Raw genomic sequence first — 18,111 nt, 5'->3', positions numbered from 1 at the left:
GTGCAGAGTGGGGACTCAAAGCCCATCTGTAGACAACTGGGCATCCCCTTACAGAAGTGTCATGGGGAGGAAATAAGCCAGTCAGGGTGCAGTGCAGCAACTATGAAACATACAACTTTCCTCTAGATCTTAAATGCATCTTCCCTCCCCACTATCAAGATCCCAATTCTACCTTACAAATTGGGCTAGCCCAGAGGATGTACACTCGTACAGATAGGAACTGGAAACACAGGGAATCCAGGACAGATGAACCCTTCAGGGCCAGTGGTGAGAGTTGCGATACCGGGAGGGTGGAGGGAAGGTGGGGTAGAAAGGGGGAACCAATTACAAGAATCTACATATAACCCCCTCCCTGGGGGATAGACAACAGAAAAGTGGGTGAATGGAGACATCAGTCAGTGTAAGAAACGACAAAATAATTTATAAATTATCAAGGGTTCCTGAGGGAGAGGGGAGGGGGAGGGAGGGGGAAAATGAGGAGCTGATACCAAGGGCTCAAGGAGAAGCAAATGTTTTAAGAACGATGGTGGCAACAAATGTACAAATGTACTTGACACAATGGATGGATGGATGGATTGTGTTAAGAGCTGTATGACCACCCCCCAAAAAAAAGAGTTGTATGACCCCCCAATAAAATGATTTTTTTTTAAAAAGGAGCTTTATATCAAGAGGTAATTATATATCAAGCAAATATCCCAGTCCAGTTCAGAACAAGTCCGTATGTCCAATACTAGTCCATAAGTCTGATATTAATCCATAAATCCCTCTTCAGACTCACACAGCCACATGCAATGATGCAGAGTGCAAGGAGATCACAGGCTGGTGGGTCCAAAGGTGATGAAAGCATCAAAGGACTGGCAGTTCTCAGCCTGGCTCGCTAGCAGGAAGGTGAAGGCAGAGAGAAAAGAGGGCAGGTTCCCAGGACCGTCCTTTATGAGGAGGCCATGCCCACAAGGAGGCACCATCAGGCTGTGACCTGATTCACAGGCTCAACTCCACCTTTACACTTTTATGTCTTCAGGTTGACACGAAACTACGTAACTACTACCAAACGTGGGATTGAAGAGTCTGAGCCCAAACTGGCTGGTCACTACAGAGCAGCTGTGAGTGGAGGGGCCTGATGGTCTCCGGCCCCTCCTTACGCAGCACTATGCGGTGAGGAAGAATGATTATTCTTATGTGTTGCTAGCTTAGGGTTGCTAGTCTTTGTTAAAGATTTCTTATATTGCTATCCATAAAACATTTTGATATGGAATTTCCTTAAGACTCAATAATAAAAAAACAACTAACCCAATTAAAAATTGGTCAAAGACTCTGAAAAGATACTTCTCCAAAGAAGGAACATGCACGGCACATTGTACAACTTCAGTAGCCATCACAGACATTAAAAATATAAACACATGGAGAGACCAGTGCACACCTGCTAGGATGACTAGAATAAGAAGCCAGATAATAAAAGACGTGGGCAAGGATGTGGAGAAAGTGGGACCCTCGTGCATTGCTGACAGGAATGTAAAATGATGCAGCCCTTTGGAAGATGGATAGTTCCCCAAAGAGTTGAACACAGAGTTAACATTTTTATGACCCAGCGATGCCACTCCTTTCTAAGCATACTGTCTAAAGAAATTCAAACATCCGTCCATATAAAACCATGCACAAGAATGTTCATAATAGCTAACAGGTAGATATAACCAAAGGCCCATCAGCTGATGAATGCATAAAGAAAAGGTAGCATATGTACACAATTGGACTTGATTTGGCCACAAAAAGAATAAAGTACTTGTACATGAAATCATATGCCAGACCAAAACCAAACTCTCTGCCATCGAGTGGATGCCAACTCAGAGCGACCCTATAGGACAGAGTAGAACAGCACCTGCGTGTTTCGGCGTCTCTAATTCTTTATGGGAGTAGAAAGCCTCATCTTGCTCCTTCGGAGCGGCTGGTGGTTTTGAACTACTGACCTTATGGTTAGCACCCCAACTCCTAAGCACTATGCGACCAGGATGCCTAGAAATCATATACATGAGTCCTGGAATTAAAATGCTAAATGAAAGAAGCCAGTCACAGAAGGCCACATACTATGAGTCCATTTCCACAGTGTCCAGGACAGGCAATCTACAGAGACAAAAGGAAGATTAGTGGTCACTCAGGAATGGGAGTCGGTCGGGAGGTGAGGGAGGGGGTTAACTAAAGGATATGAAGCTTCTATTTGGAACCATGAAAATGTTCAAAAATTGACTGTGGTGATAACTGTACATGCCTGTGAATGTAATGAAAACCAAAGAACTGTAGACTTTACATGGATTAGCTGCAAGGTAGATGAGTGATATCTTATTAAAACACAAGCACAGCCTTCAGAAGCCCTGCCAGACTCGGCGCAAGATGGAAAGCTCTTCTAATTCCAATCCCAGACAAGCTGTCCTCTCTTTTTCATAGAGAAAACTCGCAGCTATTAATCTCCCCTTACCCTGCACTATCAACTCAGGGTTCTAGGTGCCTTTGCAGGTCTGGATGGTGTGTTGTATTTGCTTGCCATCTACGTTCAAAAAGGGCCAGCAACTACGTCTGCAAGTGTCCACATACTCTGCCAAGTCAACTGGCTTCCAAAGGGGAGCTTGAGCAGAAACTCCAGGCTGACATCTTTTCAAGAAGCGAAACACATCAGTCAGAAAGGAGTTGTCATTAGCTCCCAGAGTTGGATCAAATTTCACAACACAATAATGCTCAGAGCTAACTCATACTGCTCCATGCTCACTCATCTGGCTCCTGCACCACTTGTGACCATGGGGAGCAGAAATGTTTGGAAGATCAAAAATGGGCATTTAGGAGGGCTGTCCGGGTGCCCAAGACAGGCCATCCACAGACTAATAACAGGAAGTCAGTCATCATTCACTTGATGTGCGTTTTCTTTCTCTAAATCTTGCTGTGATTGCAGTATTTCTAGGACGACATTTTAAAAGTGCCATTTTGCCACTTTAATAAAGGGTTTGGCTTTTAAAGGGGGGGAAATGTTTCTCAAGAAGAGGAAGTTTCTCAATCGACTTGGGTAAGCATATTAAGACCACAAAGCCATGGGTGGATACCAAAATCCACTACAAGGGAAAGGCTAAGAGGAAACTGCATAGAACTTTATCAATTCATTTTAAAAATCAGTCCTGGAAGGGAATTACCAAATGTTGTCACAGATCCTAATACCTGAGGAAGGAGAGAAAACCTGACAGGCATCTTCAGTCATTAGCTCAATGTCAACTGCTGATTATGTTGGAATATCTTAAGGGGGCTTCAAAAAATTTCATGAGCAAATGCCATTACCTTTTAATTCCACTTTTCCATGAACTTTGTGAAGCCCCTTCTTATGATCAGGAGAAAAGGCTTAAACAGAGGAAACAGCACAGAAAAAAAACCAAAAAAGGTGGGGGTGAAGCACCATGACAAGAAAGCCAGAGGGGAGAAGTGCCACCCCACAGAGCATCTTGTCCTGCTCCCCCTGTGGTTTTAGGCAGCTCGAAAGAGATGTACAAACAAGCTTCAGAGAGCTCATGGAATCAAAAGATAATGGAATTTCCCCATGAACTTCAAGAAGTCTCCTTGTATAAGGGAAGATAACATGCATATAAGCGCAGGGGCAAATTTACTCTTGACCCAGTCCACTTGATGTGTGGATGAGGACAAGACCTGAAGAGCCCAGGTGAAGGCTAGAAGGTGGTGGACATTATGTTCTGAGGTGGCACCAGCCTGACAATGACCGGCTTGCTAAGGCAGAAAATTAGGTAAGAGATGACTAAAGGTCATGCTGCCCCGCCACCCTGCTTCTGTGTCTGTAATCTCAAGGAGTGGGAACCAAACAGAGGACTCTTCCATTCCCCTTCACACAGAGGCACCACCCTCACAACCAGCTCTACTCCTCTAGCCTTCCCGACCAGTTGGACAGATCTGGCCACCCACCACTGCCATCAGGTTCATCCTAGCTCATAGTGACCCCTATATAGGCATTCTGAGGCTACAAGTCAGGGGTGGGGAGCCTTTCTTCTGCCTTGGCCCATTTGGAGATGTAGAACAGCATTTGTGGGCCATACTGGCGAAACACTTCATTCACTCACTCCTGCTGTGGTGAGTGGAACTGCTTCTCTTTGGTGAGGTGCCTGATGTTAGCTGGGACTGAGGAGTTGGAGGGCCTGATAGGGCCCCCAGAAGCCCTGGTGGCATTGTGGTTCTGCACGGGGCTGAGAACTGGAAGGTTCTCAGTTCAGAGTTAGTCTTGGAAATGCACAGGGCAGTTGGACCTGGCCTCTCGAGTTACGATGATTTGGAAATGACTCAACAACAGTGAGTTGGTTTGGGTTTTAGACAGCCGGTAAGCCGCCGGTCCTGACTCCTGCTGTCAATCTTGACAGGAGCAATTCTCAGTTTGAACTGCCAACCTGTGATTAGCATTGTAGAACAGTCCAACGGCACGACCAGGTTTTCTCTGGAAACCTCAGCTTCTGTGCAACATTTCTGATGGACCGAAGAGCCAAATTCGAGTCTCAAAATTCTTTACTAGTGGGGAAGAGACCAGATTTTATAGCAAACGTCCCTCCCCTGCAAGCTTTCCAATACTTTACACTTGTGCCAAACTAGCAAAGAAAATCTCAATGTTTTCTTCCTCTCTTCTGATATAAACCAACCACTGAACATCTCAGTGCACACTTACTGGTTTCTGTGACAGGACACCAGGAATTGCCATCGACTTAGTTCCGACTCATGAGAACCCCATGTGTGGCAGAGTGGAACGGCATGCACTCCATAAGGACGTTTTTCCTTCTTCAACCACGGGGGAAATATACATCCCAAACCGTTTGCCAACAAAACAACTTCCACATTTATGATTCAATGCCATTTTCTTTTCTATGCCATGCCACCGACACTGCCCTTCTTTAATGCACTGAACCAACTGAATGGTCCAGCGCTTAAACCCACGAGTTTGAGTTGGAATTGCGTCAATGGCAGTGGGTCTGGTGCTTGGTTTTATGTGTCACCGAGGCAGGATGAGCTTACGTTAAAGAGGCAGTGTGGGGGTGGCATACATCAAAACCAAACTCACTGCTGTCTGGCTGATTGGACAGGGTAACACTGATGCTCTGCATTTCCAAGATGGTTTCAAACTGCTGCCCTTGCTGTTGACAGTCCAACACATAACCCCTATGCCATGCAACACTACCCTGATCCTATGTTGTGGTAGTTACATAATTTCATGTCAACTTGATAAATAAAAATATAGGGGTGGAGTCTAGCCTGTTAATCAAGTCACAGCTTGTTGGTACCTTCTTGTGGGTCTGGCCTTCTCTTAAGGAGGGTCCTAGGGACCTCCACCCTCTCTCTCTGCCTTCACCTTCTGGTTGATGAGCCACACTGAGACCTGCGTGAGCCCTGGGCTGTGGCCCCCGTCATTGGATCCACATAACTCTGCACCCACTGGCCTGTGATCTTCCTGAGAGTCTAAAGAGGGACTTATGGGCTAGTATCGGACTTATGGATTTGACTTGGACTGGGCTGGAATGGTTGCTTGATATATAATTACTTCTTGATAAAAAGTTCTCTCAAACCTTTATGAGTATCACTAGATTTGTTTCTCTAGTCAACCTGACCTAAGACATATGTAAAGGGAGTTTCCTCAGGTGTGGCCTGTATCACTTTTATCTTCCACATCAAAACCAAAGTCACTGCTATCAAGTCAATGACAACTCACAGCAACTGCCCATGAGTTTCTGAGACAGTAACTGTCTGCGAGAGTAGAAAGCCCCATCTTTCTCCCCCAGAGATGCTGGTGGTTTTGAACTGCTAACCTTGTAGATCGCAGTCTAATATGTAAGCACTACATTACCAGGGGAGCAAGTAGAAGACTATTACTATGAAAGAAAAGCTGGCTTTGGACCTGGGGGTCCCTGCACTTAGGACTTCCTGGACCTAGAGGAAGATTGATGCCAAGAAAAATGGTGATCTTCACGGGAGGCCAGGCCCTCAAATGTTGAAAGGACACAATGATCTTCCCCCAGAGCCAAGGGGAACGGAAAGCCTTCCCTTCAAGCTGGCATCCTGAATTTGGACTTCTGGCCACCTAGGCGGTCAGAGATTACATTTGTTAAAGCTATCCGCTTGTGATATTTCTGTAACAGCTGCACTAAATAAATAAGATCCCACCCTAAACAAAAACTGCGACCCCCACCAGCCCTCCAGCCCACCTGTGGTAACCATGACTAATCTTTAGTTTCTACATGGTCACTTCTTTCACCTAAGTGAAATCACCAGTATGTGTCCTTTGGCCACTGACTGACTTCATGCAGCATGTTGTCAGGGGCCATCATGCAGGCCAGGCATGGAGCTGCGCTTCACTTCTCTCCAGGGCTGAGAAGTCTTGCAGTCTGCGTGCCACTCACCTGTCGCCAGCCATTCGGGCAGTCTCCACCTTTTGGCTATTCTGAAAACAGCTGTGTACAAGTTTCCGTTTGCATTCCCGCCTTCAGCTTTTTTTGGGGATTTAGGATTGGAATTACTGGGTCACGTGGTAATTCTGTGTTCACGTACTTGGGGAAACTGCCAAATTGATTTCCATGGCAGCTGTACCAGTTTACATTCTCACGAGCAAAGTCCAGTTTCGCCACAGCCTCATCAAGACTTGTTAACTGTTTTTATTTTTAATCACTAGCATTCTAATAGGGACAAGGCGATATCACATTGCGGTTTTGATTTGCATCTTACTAATGGAAGAAACCCTAGTAGAACAGTACTGAATAAGCAGTTGGCTATTCACCAAGAGGTAAGTGGTTCAAACCCACCAGCCTCTCAACGGGAATAAGATAAGGCAGTCAGCGTCCATGAAGATCCACAGCCTTGGAAACCTTTCTGGGCAGTTCTGCCCTGTCCTACAGGGCTGGTGAGACTTGCAACGAACCGATGGCACTGAGTTTGGTTGCGTTGTCTTTTTGACTAGATGCTAGACAGTGGTCTTCTTCAGGGAGCCCTGGTGGTGCGGTGGTAAAGCATTGCACTGCTAACAGGACGTCACTGGTTGAAACCGCCAGTGGCTCGGCTGGAGGGAGATGTGTAGTCAGTTTCCATGGAGGTCCCATAAGGTCATCATGAATCAGAACCCACAGCAACGGACTTACTCTGTATTAACTTACATTACACATCCTGGGCCTTTGATTTACTCAAGCGCTATCTTGCTTGCTATCAAAAAAGATCTTGATTTCAAATCGCTTGCAAGGTTTTACAACACACTGAATGATTTCTCCTGTTCTTCATGAAATGCACGATCATTTGGGGTAGCCCCTAATTAAGTTGCTCCTTCTCCATCCACTTAGTAGTTACGTGCTTTTTTAATAAAGAAAAACGGGGTAGATTTGCCCAGAGAAAATGAGTTGTAAAGTATGGGCCAAATGATCTAACAGTATTCAAACACCTGGCTGCCACAAGCGATTACTTTAATGAATTCCTAATGAGGACTGGAAGCAGACCAAGATAATGACGCTGAACCCATCAAGTAAAATTTCCTTGAGTTTTCTTACAGGTTCACAATTTTTAATAATAGCATGGAAATAAATCATAATTAGTTCATTCTTTTCACCAAAAAAAAAAAATGCTAGCTGAAAATCAGGCTAGAAAATATAGCATTAAGAAAAAAAAGGAGGGTTTCTGTTTTTAAAATGTTATCAATTTATCTGCCTAACTGAAGAATGGGCTCCTTACAAATCCATCCCTGAAGGGCTTGAGCAGAAGAGCACCGAGTCTGCTAGGGGCGCGTGTGGTGGTGACCACGCTCTCAGGATCGGAGGAGTGCAGCTCCTGGTCCGTAATGAGCAAAAGAAAAAGGGCAGAGCAAATGGTAGCTAGGGGTGATCTCCACTTTGACTTCTTGTGGTAGGAAGCGTAAACATGGATGTGTACAGCAAATTGTAACTGAGCATCCACGATGCGTCTAATTTCTGGACAAAGCATTCACTGGGTTAACAATGACTAAGATCATCCCATCATACGTTTTTAGACCTGAGCGAGATAGTCTGGTGCCCTGAGTTATATCGCTTTATTAGTATTAATATATCATGCATGCAGGTACCAGGCCTTGTGGCAAAGGCTTTATGTGCACGTTTTCTAATATATATTTAACTTTCCCATTGTCCTCATTTTAATTGAGGAAACTGGGGCTTATAGTGTTATCAAGTAAGATTTGGAGTTGCTTAAGTTTTCAGTTTTCAGTAGGCAGGTCAGGATTTGATGTCATAACCACGATGGCAGATGATGGGGGGCGGCGGGGGGAGGGCTCTGTGAAAGGTTAGTTTGGAAGAGGTGCTTCTGTTGAACCTGCTTGACTGGCAGATAGTGAAGGATCGATAAAAGGAAGCAAGTAGCCAAGTGTTCTTACCTATCTGACCACAAGGCTGATAGCCTCGTGTTGGCCGCATAACCGACAGAGAACAGTGCCCCAAACAGGACTGGCAGGCACTACACCACCCTACTCCACAGCCTTTAATTCGGACTTGTCAGAAACCAGCTCACATGGCAGTGTGCTCCTCATACTTCTAGCTTACCACTGCTTGGACCTGGCTGGACCATGAGCCTTCCCACAAATAATGAGCTCCTGCTGGGATATGTTTTGATCCCAGGACCCAGTGCACAACCCAGGTGCATTAAGGAGCACTGGGTGATCCCGATGTCCAATGAAGCCACAAGGGCCCCAACAGTAGCTCTAGAACGACTTATGTTTGGGGTCTACCCAATAGACTTTGAAATAGAAGAAATGACTAAACCAAAGCAAACTCACTGCCATCCAGTCGATACTGACTCATAGCGATAGTCCTGTGGGTTTCCGAGACTGTGACTGTTTAAGGGATAAGAAAGCCCAGTCTTTCTCCTGGAGAACTGCTGGTGGCTGACAACTGTCCACCATGTGGGTCAGAGCCCATTATGGAAGCACACCACCACCACCACAGTGTAAACAAATAGAGACGACTGCTTCTATGTTTAAGGTCATGACACTAGGAGGTATGAAAACACAGAAAGTCCAACTTCTATCTGAACCTCCGGAAGGTAAAGGAAAAATCCCATTGGGGGTAGCTTCCAGCCCTTGACCTGGGGCTTAAAACAAGCCCTTCAAAGCCCTCATATAAGCCTCTGCCCTTCTCAACACACACCAGGCCAGTCTCCCAAGACAGTTGTCCCTGCACAGAGAGCTCTGAAAACCAGAGTTCTAGGAAACATCAATCACCACACCAAAATTATTCAAGAGGTGCAGGGAGCTCCCAAGGCCTGGACTGTCTTTGGACACCTGCCCACCGGAGAAAACCAACCAAGCACAAGGGCTCTCTGACCCATACACTCCACATTAACTGTGCCATGTGTGCCCCTACACACCTGCATATCAGTCCCATCCCACACATGTGCACAACCACTCACACCAAGTTCACCATCCCCAATTATATACCTGCTCATAAGTCACACATTTGCACACCTGCCCCCAACTTAATATACACGTGTTTCCCCAACAACCAGTTCCCCATGCTCCTGCCTCAATCACACCTGTCAGCAAATGTGCATGTGAACACACACTCATGCACTACTGCCCTTCACACCTACCTCCCTTTCCACTGGTGCACACCTGCTACCCATACACCTGCCCTCCCCCCACTTGTGCACACCTGCCCTCAAGCACATACGCACACACCCCTGCCTCCACACACACATTGCTCGCCTCTCTTCTCTCCCCAACCCACACACATACGCTCCCCAGCCACCCTCTGGGTCTCGCTGCCCACTAAACCTGCACTCTGTCGGCGCGCCCCGCGCCCCAGCCAGGCCGCCGCCCTCCCGCTCCCACCGCACTCACCAGCGCCCGCCGCCAGCCAGGCCTCCACCGTCCGGCGCCCGTGCTCGGCCCGCGCCGTCTCCCCCGCGGCCCGGGGCTCCCGCGCCCCCAGCGCCCGCTGTCCCACTCCCCCCGGCCCGGGGCTGCTCCTGCAGGTTCGGCCCCGCCGCCGCCGTCGCTTCCCGTCACGTGGGGCCGCCGCCCGGCGCCGAGAGGGCGGGAGTGCGGCCCGGTCCCCGAGCCCGCCCGGCCTCGCTTCCTCCGCGCGGCCGCGGAGCGCCGTCCCCGCCGACCGAGCAGGGCCGCGGCGTCAGCGCGTCCCCGCAGCCCGCGGCGCCCGAGCCCGCTCGCCTCCTAATCCTGCCCGGGCCGTTCCCACTGCTGCCTGCCCGCGTCGGACACACCGGCTCTGCACGCAGGCCGAGCGCGACGGCCCTTCTCGGCCCCGGGTGCTCCGCTGCCCACAGGGGCCCTCCTTGGGCGATTAGGTGGGTGACGAGTTAATTCGTGTACAGCACTTGGAGCACGGTTTGACACAGGGTAAGTGCTCAGTAGGTGGTAGTCTTTCCTGCCTTCCCCCTCGGATGTAGAGCGCCGTGAAACCTTGCGTGCCTTGCTCGCCAGAAATAGCCGGATGGCTGAAACAATGAATGAAGCCCGTGAAACGTCGGACAGCGCTGCCTTCCTGAGCCGGTGATGCACCGAGAAGCAGAAAACGTATTGCTGGCCACCAGCGACTTAGTCCCCATCCCACCAGCCCCAGCTAGTTCAGGGCACGGGAACAAATGGGATTCCCTGAAGGGCAAGTATATTTGTACGTACGTACTTATTTAAGAAGGAAGGAAAGACCGTCAATAGCTAGCTATTCCTTTGAAAAGGGCAAACCTCAGTGGGAACCTCCTGGGTTACTATGGATCTGTGAACTGGTCTATAGTCAATCCAACTTCATGATGAAAGAATTAGAGAACTCCCTCCAGAATACTTAATTATTGCCATATAAAAGGGATCTTTTACTCTCTAGTTTCCTTCATTTTAGTGACTGGGCTTCAGGAAATGGTAACACAAAGATGTTATCCCAAGTCACTAGACAAATACCAGATCCTACCCGAGGTGTCTGTTGAGTCAAAATGGGGGAAGTAACCATGGTTTGGATGTAGTAAAAAAAAATTACATGACAGCAAAGACCATGAGAAATCTTTTCTGCGGTCTGTCCTCTACCGTTTTCTCTGTTGTAACTGCAGGACCACATATGTGCTGCAGCTCCAGATATTGCTTCAGCTCTGACCCAGTGGAACCAATGCCCACAGCTGGTTTCCCATGAGGGCAGAGCTATAACCAGCTTCAACAACAAGCAGGAGTAAACGCACCCTGGAGTCTAAGGACACAGCCGGCCAGAGGCACCGGGAGAATACAGCTCAGTCTCCCCAGTTTATGAAGGCCCACTGACAATATCACAAGCGCATCTGAAAACCACTGCCTACCTGGGCCCAGAATCTAGATGTTCACTCCTCCACGTAGTCTTCTACCAGATATTACTGAGAGCTGCCAAAGACCAGCTTCAAGGTATGATTGCCAGACGTTGGACTGTTCTACAGCAATGATCTCATTTAAGCCTTGCTTATGTACCCTTATGGAGTATTATTTTCCATATTTTACAAAAGTTGACTAAGGCTAAGAGGCAAAGGACTTGATTGTAAGCAAAGTTACCAAGAACCCAAAATTCAACAAGTGATTTTTTTCAAATAAAATTAAGTTATATTATTTTATTGAAACTTTGTATCCACCTTTTTTTAAATGCAAGAGCAAAAACAAGTATTAACAAAAGAGGAAGAGAGAACTCTGAAGTAGTTTCTTATGAAAGGATGTATTATCGTACTCCTAAAATGTCAAGTTCCATTTCACTCCATCTAGAATTTTTTTTTCCTGAAATTTTCAGAGAAATCTATTTCCCATCTGTCTGTGAAAATAGGTCCATCAGACTAATTCTAAATCCCTCGTGTTTTTCTGTTGGTTACATTTTAAGATGACCAAAGTCATATGTTCTTCAAATGAATTAATCAATTTATTAATACTTATTAAGTATTCCTTGGGCTCATCCTAAAGATTTTCAGGGTAACTTATGGAATGTTTGAATCTTTTCACAATGAAGATAAAGAGCTGTATAGCTACAACTGGATACTTTAATAGTTGCAGCCTATTTCCCACATTTAACATCATCAGAATTCCTTATCTTCTGTGTTCTTTACTCCCACACTGCATATAAACTCATGAGGGCTTTCTTGTTAGGTGCCACTGAACAGGCTCTGGCACGACCCTACATACAACAGACTGAAACACTGCTTGCTCCGGCACCATCCTCCCAATTGTTATCTTTAAGCCCACTGTTACATCCACTCTTATCAAGCCATGTCCTTGAGGGTCTTTTTCCTGAAACGCTAAAGTAGAAGCTAACTCTCTATTTTATCAGGCATGTTGCCCTTCTCCAGGGACTGCCGTCTCCAGATAACAGATCCAAGTACGTGAGACAGTCTTGCTACCCTCGCTTCCAAGGAGCATTCTAGTTGTATTTCCTCCAACCCAAATGTTTGTTCTTCTGGCGTCCACGGGTGCTTGCAGTATCCTACCACAACACTGTAATTCAAATGCATCAATCTTCCTTATTTCTTGACCACCTTTCATATACCATATGAAGCAACTGAAAATATCTTGACAGGTCCAGGACACCTAGTCCTCCAAGTGACAGCTTTGCTCTTTAAAGCAGCCTTGTGCAGATTTGTTTGCCCAATGCAATATGTCCTTTGTTTTTCATGGCTGCTTCCCTGAATGTCGATTGCGGATCCAAGTAAGATGAAATCCTTGACAACTGCAGTCTTTTTTCTGTTTTCATGATGTTGTCTATTGGCCCAGCTGTGAGGATTCTGGTTTGCTTACCATTGAATTGTAAGCCATACTTAAGGCTAGTCTTTGATCATTCATCAGTAAGTGCTTCAAGTCCTCGTGGTTTGCAGCAAGTGGGGCTGTCTGCTTATTGCGAATTGGTAATAAGCCTTCCAGGTCCCATCCTGTGGCTGTGTTCTTCTAGTTCATATAGTCGAGCTTCTCAGATTATTTGTTCAGCATATAGCAAATATGTGTAGTGATACTACCCTGAAACACACCTTTCCTGATTTTATATACCACGCAGCAGTCCCTTGTTCTGTCAGAATGAGGGCATTGAGTAAGTCTGTGTGTTCTCTGCTGTGTCTATCTGTGTGGAGAAGCGATATAGACATATAGGAAACACTGACAAACACATATTTTTAAATTCTTGACTTCAAATGCTCAGTATTTATGGAATAGAATATCTTTAAAAGAAGATCCTAATACTACGCATCTGTCCTATTTATAAGCTCACTTGTACAACTACCACTTTGGGTACCATTTTAGTTGAGGTTAAACAAAAAAAGGGAGTAGTGGTGGTTCAAAAGATAGAATCTGTGCCTTCCGTTTGGACACCCCAGTTCCATTCCTGGCAAATGTCCTTCAAGTGTACTTCATCTGTCAGTGGAAGTGTTCACATTGCTATGCTACACAGATTTCAGTGGAGCTGGCCAATTAAGGCAAACTAGGAGGGGCCCTGAGTACATTGGGCTGCTAACCTCAAAGTCAGCAATTCGAAACCACCAGCCACTCTGAGGGAGAAAGATGAGGCTTTCGAGTTCTGTAAAGATTTAGTCTTGGAAGCCCACAGGAGTAGTTCTACTCATAGCTACCGGGTCACTCTGAGTAGAACAGACCTGATGACAGTGAGGTGTGAGAGAGAGGAAGGCATGGCAATGGACTTCGTAAAAACCAGCCAATGAAAACCCTATGGGTCACAACAACGTAATCTCATTGCACTAGGAGCTGGGAGCGACTCAACAGAGAATAGCACTGAAAAACTAAGTTTAAATTTAAACTTTTTGTTAGCAAACATAGCTTCCTGAAATCCCCGTTTTTAGTGCTTTTTTATGTATTAGCTTTAATCGTACAGACATAGTCATAGTTGGTGACTAGCTTCAGTAAAATAAACTTTTATACCATTATTTCAAGCTACTTTTTGAAGAACTCCCGAGTTACATACCGTGCTAGAGGTTGGTGGAGATGTTGAAAGAGGGAAGGCACACTCCCTGCCAAGGAGCCTTAATTTACATTGGTTTGTATAGCTCTTACTCAGCTGTATCAGCATCACCAAGGAACTTGTTAGCAATGCAAATTAATATGCTGCCCACAAACCTCGGAAATGGAAGTCTGGAGGAGAGGGGCAGCAATCTGTTTTAAGGAGCCATCCAGATGATTTTAATGTCCAGTGACTTAGTATAAGGCTTGTGGAAGAAATCCCCACCTAATCCGTTTGTAAGGCTCAACAGAATGTGCTTCAGGGATTTTATGGAGGTAGAACTCAGGAAGTGCCTGAGAGCAAGAAAAGGTTCATTCATTCATATCCACTCAGCATACGCATAACGTTCCCACTCTATGTGCCAAGCACTGTTGCTGGCATACTGAGCACCTCCAAATGAAAGAGAGTTCAAGTGGCTCGAGAAAGAGGTAACAGATTGGTTTTACAAGAAAGTTAGTAGCTTAAATACACAATTTTGCCTTTATTATGATCTGATTGTAAAAGAAACAAGAAATGACCATTAAAAATGAAATGACATGATAAAACAAAATATGATGGTACTGAAGATAATTATTTGAAACTCAACAGCAGACTGGCCTTAAATATGTAAAAGCGTGGTCCAAAAATGTCAAGTACTTGTGAAAGGCTACATTCATTCTAATGCTTGTTAATTTTTTTACCATAAATGCTGAAGTATCTATAAGATAAATACGGTATCTTAAATATTACACTACCAACAATAGGAATGAGCACACCAAGTCCCCAGTATGCATTTTGTTCATGATGCGTTGTTTATCCACCATTTATTGAGTACCTTAGAGTAGTATGTTGCGGGTTTGGAAAAAGACCACAACAATATCCAATTAGAATTAGTGAAGTCTTATTTTTAATATCAGGCTCGCCTGGGCTGCAGTGTTAATATTCAAAGGGGAACCTCTCTCCAGACTGCAGCTACTCTTCCCTGGCCAATTTTCTTTTATATTATTCAGAGAGGGTAGAATACAGAAAGCAGAAGAAAAGCAAGTTAAAATACATATATCCCTAAATGGCACTGACAGAAGTAAAGCAAAAGTATATTTAGGTAAAGTTTCAGGCGCCTTGGTTTATGATCCCCATTCCAGGACCTTGTCTCTAGCTAGTTCTCCTAGCAAGGGAGGGAAATGAACACTTCAGGGCCTGAGAGAAAGACTTACAGCATCTCTTGATAAGGGGAGAGGGGTAGTTTAAACAAGAATTGGTCGGAGGGCACTTACACACCTGCATTCCATTGTGATGTTATAACAGATTACCTCAGGCCAGGCCGAGGCCAGTCGGAAGAGGGGAAAAATGCACCCAAGGAAAAGTGTTCTCCAGACAGTTCAGTTTAAATGTGGTGATATGAACTTGTTCATTTCAGTGTTCCAGTTCTTCCTCTTTTAATCCTGATGAGATTATCTTGTTTTGCTTCAGGAAACATTCTCTTTATGCTGAGAGTTCTGCCTCTGAAGCACCTAGAATATTCTTAATGGGCCTAGTTTTCAGAAAGGAAATGTGGAAGGAAAGAAAAGCAAGCAGATTCGGCCTCCCATAAAGCACTTTTACAGATGCACAGCGTGAGGTTTCGGGTTAGGTGCTTAGACCAGAAAAACTACAGGGGAAAAGAGCACAGCAAGGACTTGTAACAACACTTCCAGATACAAACTCACTGCGTGGATTCATGGGTGTTACTTGTGGGACTGCTAACAAGGTCAGCAGCTCAGCCCCACCGGCCACTCAAGGGAGAAACATGAGGATTTCTGTGCCGAACGTGCAGCCTCATTAATAAGGGAGCAGTTCTACTCTGCTGGAGCTGGTATTAATCAAAGGCTGGGCCACCCCAAAGCTTACCCTTTCACTACCTCTATATTGTCTCCTCTGACAGGAAACTTAAAACAAAACACACAAACTACTCAGGGCTAAGTGTTATATAACCTTTTGTCCTTCGTTAATTTTTCCAGGAGTGTCAGCATATTACAGTCCCGTTCCTTAACCAGGATTTCAGTGAAGCAGAAAAGGATGTGAACTCAAGTCTAGCTTTTAGCCTATCTAGAAAGCAGCCAGGGCAGTTGCTGTTATCGTGAAAACGTATTTTCCTTAACGGGGAGATGATGATGATGATAAATACCTGGGACACTAATTTCAGTATTGTTATGAGTAAATCAGATTTTAAGACAGGCCATGCAGTGATGAGACCACTTAACTCCCAAGGTGCTGTCTGCCCATTGGGACTCACAGCGACCAGACCACAGAGGACAGAGTAGAACTGAGCCACAGGCTGCCTAGGCTATCTTTAATAGAGAGAGCCTAGAGTGGGTTCAAACTGCTGACTTTTCTGTTAGAAGACAGGATTGAAGGGCTGTACCTTCAGGGCATCCTAACTCAAAGTTAGAGCATCTAATTACCTGCCCTAGCTCAGTATAAGGTTCTGTAGAGCATTAGACAAATTATTTTAATCTTTCAGATCAGCTGCCTCAGAACTAAAATGAAAACCAAAACAAAACCAAAACTGCGTCTAGTAACGTTTAAGTTTCCTCCCAGTTTTGAAATTCACTTTCTACAGGGCTTGGAGTGTGTATCACCTGGGGATCTTATTAAAGTATATGTTCCAATTCAGCACCCTTGGGGTGAAAATGCAAGGCTTCATCAGAGGGGTTAACTGAAAATGATCCTGCTGAAAGCTCTGTCTAGAAATAAAGTATCATATAAAGAATTTTTAAAATTCCAAAATGCCTTTCAGTTTTATCTTGCTTATTTGATTTAGCATCTCACCTATGCTCCAATACTCTTTTGAGGCTTTGACTTTGGGCAGAGTTTCCCATATTTGTAGAGAGTCCCAATAAACTGATACCTAAAGGGGATGCAAGCAATGAGCATGTAGCTGCAATTTTAAGTTTCAAATGTCCAAAATATTACAGGAATTCTCCCAGGAAAGATTTGCCAGAAATAGGAAAGATGTATTGGCGATTACTAGAATTAGGCAAGGAGCCCTGGTGGTATAGTGGTTAAGCATTGCGTTACTAACCCCAAGTTCAACAGTTTGAAACCAAGAGCAGCTGGGCGAGAAATATGAGGCTTTCTACTCCAGCAAAAAGTAACAGTCTCAGGAACCAATAGGGACAGTTCTATAGGTTTCCTGTGAGCTAGAACTGACTTGAAGGCAGCTGGCAGACAATGTACTTGAATTTGTTTTTTCTACTTCCTTATTCTATGATCTTGAACAATTTATCTACTATGCCCGAGTTTCTAACTGTAAAAATTTGTTTTATATACTTTATGGGATTGTAAAGAAGAGGAGGAGATCATCCATCTAAAATACTTCTGAGTATTATTTCAGAGAATACTTGAGTGCCTACCGGTCCCAGGCACTGGGGATAGGGAACTGAGTGAAGTTCCTAGTGCTGGTGGGTTTACATTATATTGAAGAACGTTAAGGAGCCGATCTATAAACAGGCAAAGAAGGAAAAACAAGATTTCAAAGAGAGTAAGTACCATACTTAAAGTAATTTATCCATAAAGAGTTACAATCTGGGAAATCTACAGGAACACTTCCACCCTATCCTATACGGTCACCAAGAGTCAATGGACTCGATGGTAGCGACTGTGGGTATTGTGGCTTGGCAGAATGCTCCTTAGAAGCGAGGGCAGAGAGACTTTCCTCATATGCTTTGGACATGTCGTCAGGTGGGACCCTCCCGTAAAAGGTATCTTGTTTGGTAGAGGAAGGTCAGCGAAAAACAGGAAAACCCTCAACAAGAGGGACTGACCCAGGGGAGAAAATAATGGGCCCCAACAACCGCAACGGCTGAGATGGGAACGTGCCAGGTGGTGTTTCGTCTGGTAGCTCACGCAGTCGCGACGAGTACAACCAACGGGAGGGCACCGAACACCAACCAACCTGCCTCTAGCCTCCAGGCTTCCTCCGCCCGGGCTGCTCTCTTCCATTGGACGTCACGGGAGGCGCGACTAATCCGGCGGGCTCCGTGAACTTCACGCTGGCCTCGCCTTCCGTACGACTTCAAGTCCCCCTCTTCAGCTGTCATTCCCTTTATCCATTTCTTCCAGACAAGCACTCGCCCACAGGCGCTTGTCCCCCGCAGCCACAAGCTTGCCG

The 18,111-nt window shown here is 45.5% G+C and overlaps 1 protein-coding gene across 2 annotated transcripts in view; it reads right to left on the bottom strand.

Moving 5' to 3' along the window:
• Nucleotides 1–18,036, bottom strand: part of TGFBRAP1 (transforming growth factor beta receptor associated protein 1) — a 74,757-nt gene extending 56,721 nt beyond the window's left edge. The window contains exon 1 of one of the 2 annotated variants that reach the window (XM_045283971.1): nucleotides 17,896–18,036. The gene's annotated coding sequence lies outside the window, so the exon portion shown is untranslated. Of the gene's footprint in view, nucleotides 1–9,865; nucleotides 9,938–17,895 lie in introns of those variants that run through there. The other variant, XM_004704435.2, reaches the window with a different exon arrangement.
• Nucleotides 18,037–18,111: the final 75 nt, after the last annotated feature.

The sequence above is a fragment of the Echinops telfairi genome, unplaced genomic scaffold (assembly GCF_000313985.2).
Source record: "Echinops telfairi isolate 266 unplaced genomic scaffold, ASM31398v2 ScPeMD7_7467;HRSCAF=8505_1, whole genome shotgun sequence".
Classification (NCBI taxonomy): Eukaryota; Metazoa; Chordata; class Mammalia; order Afrosoricida; family Tenrecidae; genus Echinops; species Echinops telfairi.
The sequence above is the reverse complement of the archived record's forward strand: the minus strand, read 5'-3'. Positions and strand labels throughout refer to the sequence as shown.